At 43.7% G+C, this 17,688-nt stretch overlaps 8 non-coding genes across 8 annotated transcripts; all 8 read right to left on the reverse strand.

The window, feature by feature from the left end:
• Positions 1-1,175: 1,175 nt before the first annotated feature.
• On the reverse strand, positions 1,176-1,247 carry TRNAG-CCC (transfer RNA glycine (anticodon CCC)). Its single transcript has one exon. It is a non-coding gene; the product is annotated as a tRNA-Gly (tRNA).
• Positions 1,248-4,371: 3,124 nt separating this feature from the next.
• TRNAG-CCC (transfer RNA glycine (anticodon CCC)) lies at positions 4,372-4,443 on the reverse strand. The gene has a single exon. It is a non-coding gene; the product is annotated as a tRNA-Gly (tRNA).
• A 1,529-nt stretch (positions 4,444-5,972) lies between these two features.
• Positions 5,973-6,044, reverse strand: TRNAG-UCC (transfer RNA glycine (anticodon UCC)). Its single transcript has one exon. It is a non-coding gene; the product is annotated as a tRNA-Gly (tRNA).
• Positions 6,045-7,567: 1,523 nt separating this feature from the next.
• On the reverse strand, positions 7,568-7,639 carry TRNAG-CCC (transfer RNA glycine (anticodon CCC)). Its single transcript has one exon. It is a non-coding gene; the product is annotated as a tRNA-Gly (tRNA).
• A 3,130-nt stretch (positions 7,640-10,769) lies between these two features.
• On the reverse strand, positions 10,770-10,841 carry TRNAG-CCC (transfer RNA glycine (anticodon CCC)). Its single transcript has one exon. It is a non-coding gene; the product is annotated as a tRNA-Gly (tRNA).
• A 1,529-nt stretch (positions 10,842-12,370) lies between these two features.
• TRNAG-UCC (transfer RNA glycine (anticodon UCC)) lies at positions 12,371-12,442 on the reverse strand. Its single transcript has one exon. It is a non-coding gene; the product is annotated as a tRNA-Gly (tRNA).
• Positions 12,443-13,949: 1,507 nt separating this feature from the next.
• Positions 13,950-14,021, reverse strand: TRNAG-CCC (transfer RNA glycine (anticodon CCC)). Its single transcript has one exon. It is a non-coding gene; the product is annotated as a tRNA-Gly (tRNA).
• A 3,124-nt stretch (positions 14,022-17,145) lies between these two features.
• Positions 17,146-17,217, reverse strand: TRNAG-CCC (transfer RNA glycine (anticodon CCC)). Its single transcript has one exon. It is a non-coding gene; the product is annotated as a tRNA-Gly (tRNA).
• Between the last annotated feature and the right edge of the window lie 471 nt (positions 17,218-17,688).

Below are 17,688 nucleotides of genomic sequence, written 5' to 3' on the forward strand. Positions count from 1 at the left end.
AAGTGTTTGAAGGTCCCACCAGTCATTCATGCTTATTATTGTGTGCCTTTGCTTTCAAAGTACAGTGTGGAGCCTTTGACGATCCCTCTCTTGTATTTCAGCAGACACAGATAGTTGAGAAGTCTTTTCTCACATAGCTGGCACAAGCTTGCGCTTTTCCTTGCTGGTAGCGTGGAAATGACAGCTTGGTCCTTGGAAGTAAAATCAAGCAAAATTAGCAGAGGATGGTTTCGATCCATCGACCTCTGGGTTATGGGCCCAGCACGCTTCCGCTGCGCCACTCTGCTCCGTTGTGAAAGTGTTCTTTTTATGCAGATAAGGAGCATTAGGCAGAGTAGCATGGGATTGGTCTGGCTCTCACCTCATTTGCATAAGTATATCCCAAGGCATGCTGGGTGCAGAAAAACTTCATCTTCCCCTCTCACAATCAGTCATAACTGAAAGTCAGACACTCTTAGGCACTAGCCGTTTCAGGCCTTTATCAAGACAGTAGCTCTTGAACCATCTCTCTCTCGCTCTGTGATCCTAGCACTAGCATGCTCAGGATTTGGCTTTACCTTGGAGCCAGAGATATACCCGGTGAGAGGCTTTTGAGCGTTTGGGAGCGTTCGGGACGTGAGTGGACGTTGGACAGGAAACTATGCGAATATGAAGCCTCCAACATTCCTGCTTCAGTGAGTGGTTCTTTCCATGGACATCTGACTCTTGGATTCCTCTCAACTTGCCTTCTGATAAAACATTTTGTGAGCAGCAGTTTCCTTCGACAGCTACAAGGTGGCGCTACATTCAGGTGAGAGCACAAGTATGCACAAAATGTTAGGGACTTTTGCCAGATTTATCGGTGGATCTTGCATATTTTTTCAGAGGCTAGATATTGCCTAGAAATGCTTTTTAACATAGAGATGCTGGAGTTACAATGTCTGGTCGGGCCTCAGCCCTTCCATTGTTTGCCCACTGTAACAAATTTATTACCAGCACATGTGTGTTGTGACTCTGCTTTATGAAACTTATCATATATTAGGACAATGTATGTAGCAGAAGGTGCGATTGAGATGTTTGCCCACGTATTTGTTTATTTTTTTATATATGGCTGATTAATCTGTTCGTGAAATTTCCATTTTGTGACATGTTGCATTACAATATATCCTGCTTGCAGAATATATAAGTATTTTCAGTGCGTTGGCCGGGAATCGAACCCGGGTCAACTGCTTGGGAAGCAGCTATGCTCACCACTATACCACCAACGCCCTCTGATGTGTTAGCTCTCGGTTCTAAATATTACGTTGCAGAAATCAATGACTATCTTTCACCAGCTTCAATGGTGCATTTGGTTTAGATACCAACATGAGAAGCAGTAGAACGTTTTTTGCAGAGGGTAAGGAACTGGGGATTGAAACCAAGGACAAAGTTGTGCAGAAGAGAAGAAATGAAAAGCAACAGTACAAATAGTAGAAATGAGCATATATAGGCAGCATGGGAAGCAAAGCAGGGAAGAGAAAGAGAACATTCCATGAAATGCCCAGGAGATAGATAAGAGCAGAACAAAAAGGGAAGAATGAAATTCAAAGCATGCCCAGAAAGTTGTGTGAAGCTCCCACCAGTCATTTATGGTTATAATTGTGTGTCTTTACTTTCAAAGTACAGGGTTGTACCTTTCACGATCACTCTTGTATTACACAGACACGAATAGTTGAGAAGTCTTTTCTCACATAGCTGGCACAAGCTTGCACTTTTCCTTTCTGGCTATGTGGAAATGACAGCTTGGTCCTTGGAAGGAAAATCAAGCAAAATTAGCAGAGGATGGTTTCGATCCATCGACCTCTGGGTTATGGGCCCAGCACGCTTCCGCTGCGCCACTCTGCTCCTTTGTGAAAGTGTTCTCTTTATGCAGATGAGGAGGCATTCAGAGAAGTGACGTGGGATTGGTCGGGCTCTCACCTCATTTGCCTAAGTATATCGCAAGGCATGCTGGGTGCAGAAAATCTTTATCTTCCCCTCTCACAATCAGTCACAACTGAAAGTCCAGACCCTCTTAGGCACTAGCCGTTTCAGGCCTTTAACAAGACAACAGCTCTCCGACGCTCTCTGTCTCTCTCTCTCTCTGTGATCCTCGTGCTTGCATGCTCAGTATTTGGCTTTTCCTGGGAGCCAGAGATCTACCCGGTGAGGGCTTGCCGGTATAAGGCTTTAGAGCGTTTGGGAGTGTTCGGTACATGAGAGGACGTTGGACTGGAAGCTATGCAAATTTGAAGCATCCAAACTTCCTGCTGCAGTCGGAGGCTCTTTCCATGGACATCTGCCTTTTGGATTCCTCTAAACTTGCCCTCTGATGAAACATTTTGTGAGCTGCAGTTACCTCCGACGGCTACAAGGTGGTGCTACATTCAGGTGAGGGCACAAGTATGCACAAAATGTTGGGGACTTTTGCCAGATTTATTGCTGGATCTTGCATATTTTTTTCAGAGGCTAAATATTGCCTAGGAAATGCTTTTTAACATAGAGATGCTGGAGTTAAAATGTCTGGTCGTGCCTCAGCCCTTTCATTGTCTGCCCACTGTAACATATTTTTTTACCAGTACATGTGAGTGGTGACTCTGCTTTATGAAACTTATCATATATTAGGACAATGAATATAGCAGAAGGGGCGATCGAAATGCTTGCCTACATATTTGTTTATTTTTTATATAATGGCTGATTAACCTCTTAATTATATTACCATTTTGTGAAATGTTGCTTTAAAATATATCCTGCTTGCAGAATATATAAGTATTTGTACTGCGTTGGCCGGGAATCGAACCCCGGTCAACTGCTTGGAAGGCAGCTATGCTCACCACTATACCACCAACGCCCTCTGATCTTTGCGCTCTCGGTTCTAAACATTAGGATCCTGAGTTCAATGACTATCATGCACCAGCTTCAATGGTGCATTTGGTTTAGATACCAACATGAAAAGCAATAGAAAGTTTTTGTAGAGGGTAAGGAACTGGGATTGAAACCAAGGACAAAGCTGTGCAGAAGAGAAGAATGGAAAGCAGCAATACAAATAATAGATATGAACACATAGAGGCAGCATGGGAAGCAAAGCAGGGAAGAGAAATAGAGAACATTCCATGAAATGCCCAGGAGATAGATAAGAGCAGAACAAAAAAGGGAAGAATGAAATTCAAAGCCTCCACATAAAAGTGTTTGAAGGTCCCACCAGTCATTCATGCTTATTATTGTGTGCCTTTACTTTCAAAGTACAGTGTGGAGCTTTTGACGATCCCTCTCTTGTATTTCAGCAGACACAGATAGTTGAGAAGTCTTTTCTCACATAGCTGGCACAAGCTTGCGCTTTTCCTTGCTGGTAGCGTGGAAATGACAGCTTGGTCCTTGGAAGTAAAATCAAGCAAAATTAGCAGAGGATGGTTTCGATCCATCGACCTCTGGGTTATGGGCCCAGCACGCTTCCGCTGCGCCACTCTGCTCCGTTGTGAAAGTGTTCTTTTTATGCAGATAAGGAGCATTAGGCAGAGTAGCATGGGATTGGTCTGGCTCTCACCTCATTTGCATAAGTATATCCCAAGGCATGCTGGGTGCAGAAAAACTTCATCTTCCCCTCTCACAATCAGTCATAACTGAAAGTCAGACACTCTTAGGCACTAGCCGTTTCAGGCCTTTATCAAGACAGTAGCTCTTGAACCATCTCTCTCTCGCTCTGTGATCCTAGCACTAGCATGCTCAGGATTTGGCTTTACCTTGGAGCCAGAGATATACCCGGTGAGGGCTTGCCCGGTGTGAGGCTTTTGAGCGTTTGGGAGCGTTCGGGACGTGAGTGGACGTTGGACAGGAAACTATGCGAATATGAAGCCTCCAACATTCCTGCTTCAGTGAGTGGTTCTTTCCATGGACATCTGACTCTTGGATTCCTCTCAACTTGCCTTCTGATAAAACATTTTGTGAGCAGCAGTTTCCTTCGACAGCTACAAGGTGGCGCTACATTCAGGTGAGAGCACAAGTATGCACAAAATGTTAGGGACTTTTGCCAGATTTATCGGTGGATCTTGCATATTTTTTTCAGAGGCTAGATATTGCCTAGAAATGCTTTTTAACATAGAGATGCTGGAGTTACAATGTCTGGTCGGGCCTCAGCCCTTCCATTGTTTGCCCACTGTAACAAATTTATTACCAGCACATGTGTGTTGTGACTCTGCTTTATGAAACTTATCATATATTAGGACAATGTATGTAGCAGAAGGTGCGATTGAGATGTTTGCCCACGTATTTGTTTATTTTTTTATATATGGCTGATTAATCTGTTCGTGAAATTTCCATTTTGTGACATGTTGCATTACAATATATCCTGCTTGCAGAATATATAAGTATTTTCAGTGCGTTGGCCGGGAATCGAACCCGGGTCAACTGCTTGGGAAGCAGCTATGCTCACCACTATACCACCAACGCCCTCTGATGTGTTAGCTCTCGGTTCTAAATATTACGTTGCAGAAATCAATGACTATCTTGCACCAGCTTCAATGGTGCATTTGGTTTAGATACCAACATGAGAAGCAGTAGAACGTTTTTTGCAGAGGGTAAGGAACTGGGGATTGAAACCAAGGACAAAGTTGTGCAGAAGAGAAGAAATGAAAAGCAACAGTACAAATAGTAGAAATGAGCATATATAGGCAGCATGGGAAGCAAAGCAGGGAAGAGAAAGAGAACATTCCATGAAATGCCCAGGAGATAGATAAGAGCAGAACAAAAAGGGAAGAATGAAATTCAAAGCATGCCCAGAAAGTTGTGTGAAGCTCCCACCAGTCATTTATGGTTATAATTGTGTGTCTTTACTTTCAAAGTACAGGGTTGTACCTTTCACGATCACTCTTGTATTACACAGACACGAATAGTTGAGAAGTCTTTTCTCACATAGCTGGCACAAGCTTGCACTTTTCCTTTCTGGCTATGTGGAAATGACAGCTTGGTCCTTGGAAGGAAAATCAAGCAAAATTAGCAGAGGATGGTTTCGATCCATCGACCTCTGGGTTATGGGCCCAGCACGCTTCCGCTGCGCCACTCTGCTCCTTTGTGAAAGTGTTCTCTTTATGCAGATGAGGAGGCATTCAGAGAAGTGACGTGGGATTGGTCGGGCTCTCACCTCATTTGCCTAAGTATATCGCAAGGCATGCTGGGTGCAGAAAATCTTTATCTTCCCCTCTCACAATCAGTCACAACTGAAAGTCCAGACCCTCTTAGGCACTAGCCGTTTCAGGCCTTTAACAAGACAACAGCTCTCCGACGCTCTCTGTCTCTCTCTCTCTCTGTGATCCTAGTGCTTGCATGCTCAGTATTTGGCTTTTCCTGGGAGCCAGAGATCTACCCGGTGAGGGCTTGCCGGTATAAGGCTTTAGAGCGTTTGGGAGCGTTCGGTACATGAGAGGACGTTGGACTGGAAGCTATGCAAATTTGAAGCATCCAAACTTCCTGCTGCAGTCGGAGGCTCTTTCCATGGACATCTGCCTTTTGGATTCCTCTAAACTTGCCCTCTGATGAAACATTTTGTGAGCTGCAGTTACCTCCGACGGCTACAAGGTGGTGCTACATTCAGGTGAGGGCACAAGTATGCACAAAATGTTGGGGACTTTTGCCAGATTTATTGCTGGATCTTGCATATTTTTTTCAGAGGCTAAATATTGCCTAGGAAAAGCTTTTTAACATAGAGATGCTGGAGTTAAAATGTCTGGTCGGGCCTCAGCCCTTTCATTGTCTGCCCACTGTAACATATTTTTTTACCAGTACATGTGAGTGGTGACTCTGCTTTATGAAACTTATCATATATTAGGACAATGAATATAGCAGAAGGGGCGATCGAAATGCTTGCCTACATATTTGTTTATTTTTTATATAATGGCTGATTAACCTCTTAATTATATTACCATTTTGTGAAATGTTGCTTTAAAATATATCCTGCTTGCAGAATATATAAGTATTTGTACTGCGTTGGCCGGGAATCGAACCCGGGTCAACTGCTTGGAAGGCAGCTATGCTCACCACTATACCACCAACGCCCTCTGATCTTTGCGCTCTCGGTTCTAAACATTAGGACCCTGAGTTCAATGACTATCATGCACCAGCTTCAATGGTGCATTTGGTTTAGATACCAACATGAAAAGCAATAGAAAGTTTTTGTAGAGGGTAAGGAACTGGGATTGAAACCAAGGACAAAGCTGTGCAGAAGAGAAGAATGGAAAGCAGCAATACAAATAATAGATATGAACACATAGAGGCAGCATGGGAAGCAAAGCAGGGAAGAGAAATAGAGAACATTCCATGAAATGCCCAGGAGATAGATAAGAGCAGAACAAAAAAGGGAAGAATGAAATTCAAAGCCTCCACATAAAAGTGTTTGAAGGTCCCACCAGTCATTCATGCTTATTATTGTGTGCCTTTACTTTCAAAGTACAGTGTGGAGCCTTTGACGATCCCTCTCTTGTATTTCAGCAGACACAGATAGTTGAGAAGTCTTTTCTCACATAGCTGGCACAAGCTTGCGCTTTTCCTTGCTGGTAGCGTGGAAATGACAGCTTGGTCCTTGGAAGTAAAATCAAGCAAAATTAGCAGAGGATGGTTTCGATCCATCGACCTCTGGGTTATGGGCCCAGCACGCTTCCGCTGCGCCACTCTGCTCCGTTGTGAAAGTGTTCTTTTTATGCAGATAAGGAGCATTAGGCAGAGTAGCATGGGATTGGTCTGGCTCTCACCTCATTTGCATAAGTATATCCCAAGGCATGCTGGGTGCAGAAAAACTTCATCTTCCCCTCTCACAATCAGTCATAACTGAAAGTCAGACACTCTTAGGCACTAGCCGTTTCAGGCCTTTATCAAGACAGTAGCTCTTGAACCATCTCTCTCTCGCTCTGTGATCCTAGCACTAGCCTGCTCAGGATTTGGCTTTACCTTGGAGCCAGAGATATACCCGGTGAGGGCTTGCCCAGTGTGAGGCTTTTGAGCGTTTGGGAGCGTTCGGTACGTGAGTGGACGTTGGACAGGAAACTATGCGAATATGAAGCCTCCAACATTCCTGCTTCAGTGAGTGGTTCTTTCCATGGACATCTGACTCTTGGATTCCTCTCAACTTGCCTTCTGATAAAACATTTTGTGAGCAGCAGTTTCCTTCGACAGCTACAAGGTGGCGCTACATTCAGGTGAGAGCACAAGTATGCACAAAATGTTAGGGACTTTTGCCAGATTTATCGGTGGATCTTGCATATTTTTTTCAGAGGCTAGATATTGCCTAGAAATGCTTTTTAACATAGAGATGCTGGAGTTACAATGTCTGGTCGGGCCTCAGCCCTTCCATTGTTTGCCCACTGTAACAAATTTATTACCAGCACATGTGTGTTGTGACTCTGCTTTATGAAACTTATCATATATTAGGACAATGTATGTAGCAGAAGGTGCGATTGAGATGTTTGCCCACGTATTTGTTTATTTTTTTATATATGGCTGATTAATATGTTCGTGAAATTTCCATTTTGTGACATGTTGCATTACAATATATCCTGCTTGCAGAATATATAAGTATTTTCAGTGCGTTGGCCGGGAATCGAACCCGGGTCAACTGCTTGGGAAGCAGCTATGCTCACCACTATACCACCAACGCCCTCTGATGTGTTAGCTCTCGGTTCTAAATATTACGTTGCAGAAATCAATGACTATCTTGCACCAGCTTCAATGGTGCATTTGGTTTAGATACCAACATGAGAAGCAGTAGAACGTTTTTTGCAGAGGGTAAGGAACTGGGGATTGAAACCAAGGACAAAGTTGTGCAGAAGAGAAGAAATGAAAAGCAACAGTACAAATAGTAGAAATGAGCATATATAGGCAGCATGGGAAGCAAAGCAGGGAAGAGAAAGAGAACATTCCATGAAATGCCCAGGAGATAGATAAGAGCAGAACAAAAAGGGAAGAATGAAATTCAAAGCATGCCCAGAAAGTTGTGTGAAGCTCCCACCAGTCAGTCATTTATGGTTATAATTGTGTGTCTTTACTTTCAAAGTACAGGGTTGTACCTTTCACGATCACTCTTGTATTACACAGACACGAATAGTTGAGAAGTCTTTTCTCACATAGCTGGCACAAGCTTGCACTTTTCCTTTCTGGCTATGTGGAAATGACAGCTTGGTCCTTGGAAGGAAAATCAAGCAAAATTAGCAGAGGATGGTTTCGATCCATCGACCTCTGGGTTATGGGCCCAGCACGCTTCCGCTGCGCCACTCTGCTCCTTTGTGAAAGTGTTCTCTTTATGCAGATGAGGAGGCATTCAGAGAAGTGACGTGGGATTGGTCGGGCTCTCACCTCATTTGCCTAAGTATATCGCAAGGCATGCTGGGTGCAGAAAATCTTTATCTTCCCCTCTCACAATCAGTCACAACTGAAAGTCCAGACCCTCTTAGGCACTAGCCGTTTCAGGCCTTTAACCAGACAACAGCTCTCCGACGCTCTCTGTCTCTCTCTCTCTCTCTGTGATCCTAGTGCTTGCATGCTCAGTATTTGGCTTTACCTGGGAGCCAGAGATCTACCCGGTGAGGGCTTGCCGGGTATAAGGCTTTAGAGCGTTTGGGAGCGTTCGGTACATGAGAGGACGTTGGACTGGAAGCTATGCAAATTTGAAGCATCCAAACTTCCTGCTGCAGTCGGAGGCTCTTTCCATGGACATCTGCCTTTTGGATTCCTCTAAACTTGCCCTCTGATGAAACATTTTGTGAGCTGCAGTTACCTCCGACGGCTACAAGGTGGTGCTACATTCAGGTGAGGGCACAAGTATGCACAAAATGTTGGGGACTTTTGCCAGATTTATTGCTGGATCTTGCATATTTTTTTCAGAGGCTAAATATTGCCTAGGAAATGCTTTTTAACATAGAGATGCTGGAGTTAAAATGTCTGGTCGGGCCTCAGCCCTTTCATTGTCTGCCCACTGTAACATATTTTTTTACCAGTACATGTGAGTGGTGACTCTGCTTTATGAAACTTATCATATATTAGGACAATGAATATAGCAGAAGGGGCGATCGAAATGCTTGCCTACATATTTGTTTATTTTTTATATAATGGCTGATTAACCTCTTAATTATATTACCTTTTGTGAAATGTTGCTTTAAAATATATCCTGCTTGCAGAATATATAAGTATTTGTACTGCGTTGGCCGGGAATCGAACCCCGGTCAACTGCTTGGAAGGCAGCTATGCTCACCACTATACCACCAACGCCCTCTGATCTTTGCGCTCTCGGTTCTAAACATTAGGATCCTGAGTTCAATGACTATCATGCACCAGCTTCAATGGTGCATTTGGTTTAGATACCAACATGAAAAGCAATAGAAAGTTTTTGTAGAGGGTAAGGAACTGGGATTGAAACCAAGGACAAAGCTGTGCAGAAGAGAAGAATGGAAAGCAGCAATACAAATAATAGATATGAACACATAGAGGCAGCATGGGAAGCAAAGCAGGGAAGAGAAATAGAGAACATTCCATGAAATGCCCAGGAGATAGATAAGAGCAGAACAAAAAAGGGAAGAATGAAATTCAAAGCCTCCACATAAAAGTGTTTGAAGGTCCCACCAGTCATTCATGCTTATTATTGTGTGCCTTTACTTTCAAAGTACAGTGTGGAGCTTTTGACGATCCCTCTCTTGTATTTCAGCAGACACAGATAGTTGAGAAGTCTTTTCTCACATAGCTGGCACAAGCTTGCGCTTTTCCTTGCTGGTAGCGTGGAAATGACAGCTTGGTCCTTGGAAGTAAAATCAAGCAAAATTAGCAGAGGATGGTTTCGATCTATCGACCTCTGGGTTATGGGCCCAGCACGCTTCCGCTGCGCCACTCTGCTCCGTTGTGAAAGTGTTCTTTTTATGCAGATAAGGAGCATTAGGCAGAGTAGCATGGGATTGGTCTGGCTCTCACCTCATTTGCATAAGTATATCCCAAGGCATGCTGGGTGCAGAAAAACTTCATCTTCCCCTCTCACAATCAGTCATAACTGAAAGTCAGACACTCTTAGGCACTAGCCGTTTCAGGCCTTTATCAAGACAGTAGCTCTTGAACCATCTCTCTCTCGCTCTGTGATCCTAGCACTAGCATGCTCAGGATTTGGCTTTACCTTGGAGCCAGAGATATACCCGGTGAGGGCTTGCCCGGTGTGAGGCTTTTGAGCGTTTGGGAGCGTTCGGGACGTGAGTGGACGTTGGGCAGGAAACTATGCGAATATGAAGCCTCCAACATTCCTGCTTCAGTGAGTGGTTCTTTCCATGGACATCTGACTCTTGGATTCCTCTCAACTTGCCTTCTGATAAAACATTTTGTGAGCAGCAGTTTCCTTCGACAGCTACAAGGTGGCGCTACATTCAGGTGAGAGCACAAGTATGCACAAAATGTTAGGGACTTTTGCCAGATTTATCGGTGGATCTTGCATATTTTTTTCAGAGGCTAGATATTGCCTAGAAATGCTTTTTAACATAGAGATGCTGGAGTTACAATGTCTGGTCGGGCCTCAGCCCTTCCATTGTTTGCCCACTGTAACAAATTTATTACCAGCACATGTGTGTTGTGACTCTGCTTTATGAAACTTATCATATATTAGGACAATGTATGTAGCAGAAGGTGCGATTGAGATGTTTGCCCACGTATTTGTTTATTTTTTTATATATGGCTGATTAATCTGTTCGTGAAATTTCCATTTTGTGACATGTTGCATTACAATATATCCTGCTTGCAGAATATATAAGTATTTTCAGTGCGTTGGCCGGGAATCGAACCCGGGTCAACTGCTTGGGAAGCAGCTATGCTCACCACTATACCACCAACGCCCTCTGATGTGTTAGCTCTCGGTTCTAAATATTACGTTGCAGAAATCAATGACTATCTTGCACCAGCTTCAATGGTGCATTTGGTTTAGATACCAACATGAGAAGCAGTAGAACGTTTTTTGCAGAGGGTAAGGAACTGGGGATTGAAACCAAGGACAAAGTTGTGCAGAAGAGAAGAAATGAAAAGCAACAGTACAAATAGTAGAAATGAGCATATATAGGCAGCATGGGAAGCAAAGCAGGGAAGAGAAAGAGAACATTCCATGAAATGCCCAGGAGATAGATAAGAGCAGAACAAAAAGGGAAGAATGAAATTCAAAGCATGCCCAGAAAGTTGTGTGAAGCTCCCACCAGTCATTTATGGTTATAATTGTGTGTCTTTACTTTCAAAGTACAGGGTTGTACCTTTCACGATCACTCTTGTATTACACAGACACGAATAGTTGAGAAGTCTTTTCTCACATAGCTGGCACAAGCTTGCACTTTTCCTTTCTGGCTATGTGGAAATGACAGCTTGGTCCTTGGAAGGAAAATCAAGCAAAATTAGCAGAGGATGGTTTCGATCCATCGACCTCTGGGTTATGGGCCCAGCACGCTTCCGCTGCGCCACTCTGCTCCTTTGTGAAAGTGTTCTCTTTATGCAGATGAGGAGGCATTCAGAGAAGTGACGTGGGATTGGTCGGGCTCTCACCTCATTTGCCTAAGTATATCGCAAGGCATGCTGGGTGCAGAAAATCTTTATCTTCCCCTCTCACAATCAGTCACAACTGAAAGTCCAGACCCTCTTAGGCACTAGCCGTTTCAGGCCTTTAACAAGACAACAGCTCTCCGACGCTCTCTGTCTCTCTCTCTCTCTGTGATCCTAGTGCTTGCATGCTCAGTATTTGGCTTTTCCTGGGAGCCAGAGATCTACCCGGTGAGGGCTTGCCGGTATAAGGCTTTAGAGCGTTTGGGAGCGTTCGGTACATGAGAGGACGTTGGACTGGAAGCTTTGCAAATTTGAAGCATCCAAACTTCCTGCTGCAGTCGGAGGCTCTTTCCATGGACATCTGCCTTTTGGATTCCTCTAAACTTGCCCTCTGATGAAACATTTTGTGAGCTGCAGTTACCTCCGACGGCTACAAGGTGGTGCTACATTCAGGTGAGGGCACAAGTATGCACAAAATGTTGGGGACTTTTGCCAGATTTATTGCTGGATCTTGCATATTTTTTTCAGAGGCTAAATATTGCCTAGGAAATGCTTTTTAACATAGAGATGCTGGAGTTAAAATGTCTGGTCGGGCCTCAGCCCTTTCATTGTCTGCCCACTGTAACATATTTTTTTACCAGTACATGTGAGTGGTGACTCTGCTTTATGAAACTTATCATATATTAGGACAATGAATATAGCAGAAGGGGCGATCGAAATGCTTGCCTACATATTTGTTTATTTTTTATATAATGGCTGATTAACCTCTTAATTATATTACCATTTTGTGAAATGTTGCTTTAAAATATATCCTGCTTGCAGAATATATAAGTATTTGTACTGCGTTGGCCGGGAATCGAACCCGGGTCAACTGCTTGGAAGGCAGCTATGCTCACCACTATACCACCAACGCCCTCTGATCTTTGCGCTCTCGGTTCTAAACATTAGGACCCTGAGTTCAATGACTATCATGCACCAGCTTCAATGGTGCATTTGGTTTAGATACCAACATGAAAAGCAATAGAAAGTTTTTGTAGAGGGTAAGGAACTGGGATTGAAACCAAGGACAAAGCTGTGCAGAAGAGAAGAATGGAAAGCAGCAATACAAATAATAGATATGAACACATAGAGGCAGCATGGGAAGCAAAGCAGGGAAGAGAAATAGAGAACATTCCATGAAATGCCCAGGAGATAGATAAGAGCAGAACAAAAAAGGGAAGAATGAAATTCAAAGCCTCCACATAAAAGTGTTTGAAGGTCCCACCAGTCATTCATGCTTATTATTGTGTGCCTTTGCTTTCAAAGTACAGTGTGGAGCCTTTGACGATCCCTCTCTTGTATTTCAGCAGACACAGATAGTTGAGAAGTCTTTTCTCACATAGCTGGCACAAGCTTGCGCTTTTCCTTGCTGGTAGCGTGGAAATGACAGCTTGGTCCTTGGAAGTAAAATCAAGCAAAATTAGCAGAGGATGGTTTCGATCCATCGACCTCTGGGTTATGGGCCCAGCACGCTTCCGCTGCGCCACTCTGCTCCGTTGTGAAAGTGTTCTTTTTATGCAGATAAGGAGCATTAGGCAGAGTAGCATGGGATTGGTCTGGCTCTCACCTCATTTGCATAAGTATATCCCAAGGCATGCTGGGTGCAGAAAAACTTCATCTTCCCCTCTCACAATCAGTCATAACTGAAAGTCAGACACTCTTAGGCACTAGCCGTTTCAGGCCTTTATCAAGACAGTAGCTCTTGAACCATCTCTCTCTCGCTCTGTGATCCTAGCACTAGCATGCTCAGGATTTGGCTTTACCTTGGAGCCAGAGATATACCCGGTGAGAGGCTTTTGAGCGTTTGGGAGCGTTCGGGACGTGAGTGGACGTTGGACAGGAAACTATGCGAATATGAAGCCTCCAACATTCCTGCTTCAGTGAGTGGTTCTTTCCATGGACATCTGACTCTTGGATTCCTCTCAACTTGCCTTCTGATAAAACATTTTGTGAGCAGCAGTTTCCTTCGACAGCTACAAGGTGGCGCTACATTCAGGTGAGAGCACAAGTATGCACAAAATGTTAGGGACTTTTGCCAGATTTATCGGTGGATCTTGCATATTTTTTCAGAGGCTAGATATTGCCTAGAAATGCTTTTTAACATAGAGATGCTGGAGTTACAATGTCTGGTCGGGCCTCAGCCCTTCCATTGTTTGCCCACTGTAACAAATTTATTACCAGCACATGTGTGTTGTGACTCTGCTTTATGAAACTTATCATATATTAGGACAATGTATGTAGCAGAAGGTGCGATTGAGATGTTTGCCCACGTATTTGTTTATTTTTTTATATATGGCTGATTAATCTGTTCGTGAAATTTCCATTTTGTGACATGTTGCATTACAATATATCCTGCTTGCAGAATATATAAGTATTTTCAGTGCGTTGGCCGGGAATCGAACCCGGGTCAACTGCTTGGGAAGCAGCTATGCTCACCACTATACCACCAACGCCCTCTGATGTGTTAGCTCTCGGTTCTAAATATTACGTTGCAGAAATCAATGACTATCTTTCACCAGCTTCAATGGTGCATTTGGTTTAGATACCAACATGAGAAGCAGTAGAACGTTTTTTGCAGAGGGTAAGGAACTGGGGATTGAAACCAAGGACAAAGTTGTGCAGAAGAGAAGAAATGAAAAGCAACAGTACAAATAGTAGAAATGAGCATATATAGGCAGCATGGGAAGCAAAGCAGGGAAGAGAAAGAGAACATTCCATGAAATGCCCAGGAGATAGATAAGAGCAGAACAAAAAGGGAAGAATGAAATTCAAAGCATGCCCAGAAAGTTGTGTGAAGCTCCCACCAGTCATTTATGGTTATAATTGTGTGTCTTTACTTTCAAAGTACAGGGTTGTACCTTTCACGATCACTCTTGTATTACACAGACACGAATAGTTGAGAAGTCTTTTCTCACATAGCTGGCACAAGCTTGCACTTTTCCTTTCTGGCTATGTGGAAATGACAGCTTGGTCCTTGGAAGGAAAATCAAGCAAAATTAGCAGAGGATGGTTTCGATCCATCGACCTCTGGGTTATGGGCCCAGCACGCTTCCGCTGCGCCACTCTGCTCCTTTGTGAAAGTGTTCTCTTTATGCAGATGAGGAGGCATTCAGAGAAGTGACGTGGGATTGGTCGGGCTCTCACCTCATTTGCCTAAGTATATCGCAAGGCATGCTGGGTGCAGAAAATCTTTATCTTCCCCTCTCACAATCAGTCACAACTGAAAGTCCAGACCCTCTTAGGCACTAGCCGTTTCAGGCCTTTAACAAGACAACAGCTCTCCGACGCTCTCTGTCTCTCTCTCTCTCTGTGATCCTCGTGCTTGCATGCTCAGTATTTGGCTTTTCCTGGGAGCCAGAGATCTACCCGGTGAGGGCTTGCCGGTATAAGGCTTTAGAGCGTTTGGGAGTGTTCGGTACATGAGAGGACGTTGGACTGGAAGCTATGCAAATTTGAAGCATCCAAACTTCCTGCTGCAGTCGGAGGCTCTTTCCATGGACATCTGCCTTTTGGATTCCTCTAAACTTGCCCTCTGATGAAACATTTTGTGAGCTGCAGTTACCTCCGACGGCTACAAGGTGGTGCTACATTCAGGTGAGGGCACAAGTATGCACAAAATGTTGGGGACTTTTGCCAGATTTATTGCTGGATCTTGCATATTTTTTTCAGAGGCTAAATATTGCCTAGGAAATGCTTTTTAACATAGAGATGCTGGAGTTAAAATGTCTGGTCGTGCCTCAGCCCTTTCATTGTCTGCCCACTGTAACATATTTTTTTACCAGTACATGTGAGTGGTGACTCTGCTTTATGAAACTTATCATATATTAGGACAATGAATATAGCAGAAGGGGCGATCGAAATGCTTGCCTACATATTTGTTTATTTTTTATATAATGGCTGATTAACCTCTTAATTATATTACCATTTTGTGAAATGTTGCTTTAAAATATATCCTGCTTGCAGAATATATAAGTATTTGTACTGCGTTGGCCGGGAATCGAACCCCGGTCAACTGCTTGGAAGGCAGCTATGCTCACCACTATACCACCAACGCCCTCTGATCTTTGCGCTCTCGGTTCTAAACATTAGGATCCTGAGTTCAATGACTATCATGCACCAGCTTCAATGGTGCATTTGGTTTAGATACCAACATGAAAAGCAATAGAAAGTTTTTGTAGAGGGTAAGGAACTGGGATTGAAACCAAGGACAAAGCTGTGCAGAAGAGAAGAATGGAAAGCAGCAATACAAATAATAGATATGAACACATAGAGGCAGCATGGGAAGCAAAGCAGGGAAGAGAAATAGAGAACATTCCATGAAATGCCCAGGAGATAGATAAGAGCAGAACAAAAAAGGGAAGAATGAAATTCAAAGCCTCCACATAAAAGTGTTTGAAGGTCCCACCAGTCATTCATGCTTATTATTGTGTGCCTTTACTTTCAAAGTACAGTGTGGAGCTTTTGACGATCCCTCTCTTGTATTTCAGCAGACACAGATAGTTGAGAAGTCTTTTCTCACATAGCTGGCACAAGCTTGCGCTTTTCCTTGCTGGTAGCGTGGAAATGACAGCTTGGTCCTTGGAAGTAAAATCAAGCAAAATTAGCAGAGGATGGTTTCGATCCATCGACCTCTGGGTTATGGGCCCAGCACGCTTCCGCTGCGCCACTCTGCTCCGTTGTGAAAGTGTTCTTTTTATGCAGATAAGGAGCATTAGGCAGAGTAGCATGGGATTGGTCTGGCTCTCACCTCATTTGCATAAGTATATCCCAAGGCATGCTGGGTGCAGAAAAACTTCATCTTCCCCTCTCACAATCAGTCATAACTGAAAGTCAGACACTCTTAGGCACTAGCCGTTTCAGGCCTTTATCAAGACAGTAGCTCTTGAACCATCTCTCTCTCGCTCTGTGATCCTAGCACTAGCATGCTCAGGATTTGGCTTTACCTTGGAGCCAGAGATATACCCGGTGAGGGCTTGCCCGGTGTGAGGCTTTTGAGCGTTTGGGAGCGTTCGGGACGTGAGTGGACGTTGGACAGGAAACTATGCGAATATGAAGCCTCCAACATTCCTGCTTCAGTGAGTGGTTCTTTCCATGGACATCTGACTCTTGGATTCCTCTCAACTTGCCTTCTGATAAAACATTTTGTGAGCAGCAGTTTCCTTCGACAGCTACAAGGTGGCGCTACATTCAGGTGAGAGCACAAGTATGCACAAAATGTTAGGGACTTTTGCCAGATTTATCGGTGGATCTTGCATATTTTTTTCAGAGGCTAGATATTGCCTAGAAATGCTTTTTAACATAGAGATGCTGGAGTTACAATGTCTGGTCGGGCCTCAGCCCTTCCATTGTTTGCCCACTGTAACAAATTTATTACCAGCACATGTGTGTTGTGACTCTGCTTTATGAAACTTATCATATATTAGGACAATGTATGTAGCAGAAGGTGCGATTGAGATGTTTGCCCACGTATTTGTTTATTTTTTTATATATGGCTGATTAATCTGTTCGTGAAATTTCCATTTTGTGACATGTTGCATTACAATATATCCTGCTTGCAGAATATATAAGTATTTTCAGTGCGTTGGCCGGGAATCGAACCCGGGTCAACTGCTTGGGAAGCAGCTATGCTCACCACTATACCACCAACGCCCTCTGATGTGTTAGCTCTCGGTTCTAAATATTACGTTGCAGAAATCAATGACTATCTTGCACCAGCTTCAATGGTGCATTTGGTTTAGATACCAACATGAGAAGCAGTAGAACGTTTTTTGCAGAGGGTAAGGAACTGGGGATTGAAACCAAGGACAAAGTTGTGCAGAAGAGAAGAAATGAAAAGCAACAGTACAAATAGTAGAAATGAGCATATATAGGCAGCATGGGAAGCAAAGCAGGGAAGAGAAAGAGAACATTCCATGAAATGCCCAGGAGATAGATAAGAGCAGAACAAAAAGGGAAGAATGAAATTCAAAGCATGCCCAGAAAGTTGTGTGAAGCTCCCACCAGTCATTTATGGTTATAATTGTGTGTCTTTACTTTCAAAGTACAGGGTTGTACCTTTCACGATCACTCTTGTATTACACAGACACGAATAGTTGAGAAGTCTTTTCTCACATAGCTGGC

Source organism: Lissotriton vulgaris, chromosome 9 (assembly GCF_964263255.1).
Source record: "Lissotriton vulgaris chromosome 9, aLisVul1.2, whole genome shotgun sequence".
In the NCBI taxonomy this organism is placed as follows: Eukaryota; Metazoa; Chordata; class Amphibia; order Caudata; family Salamandridae; genus Lissotriton; species Lissotriton vulgaris.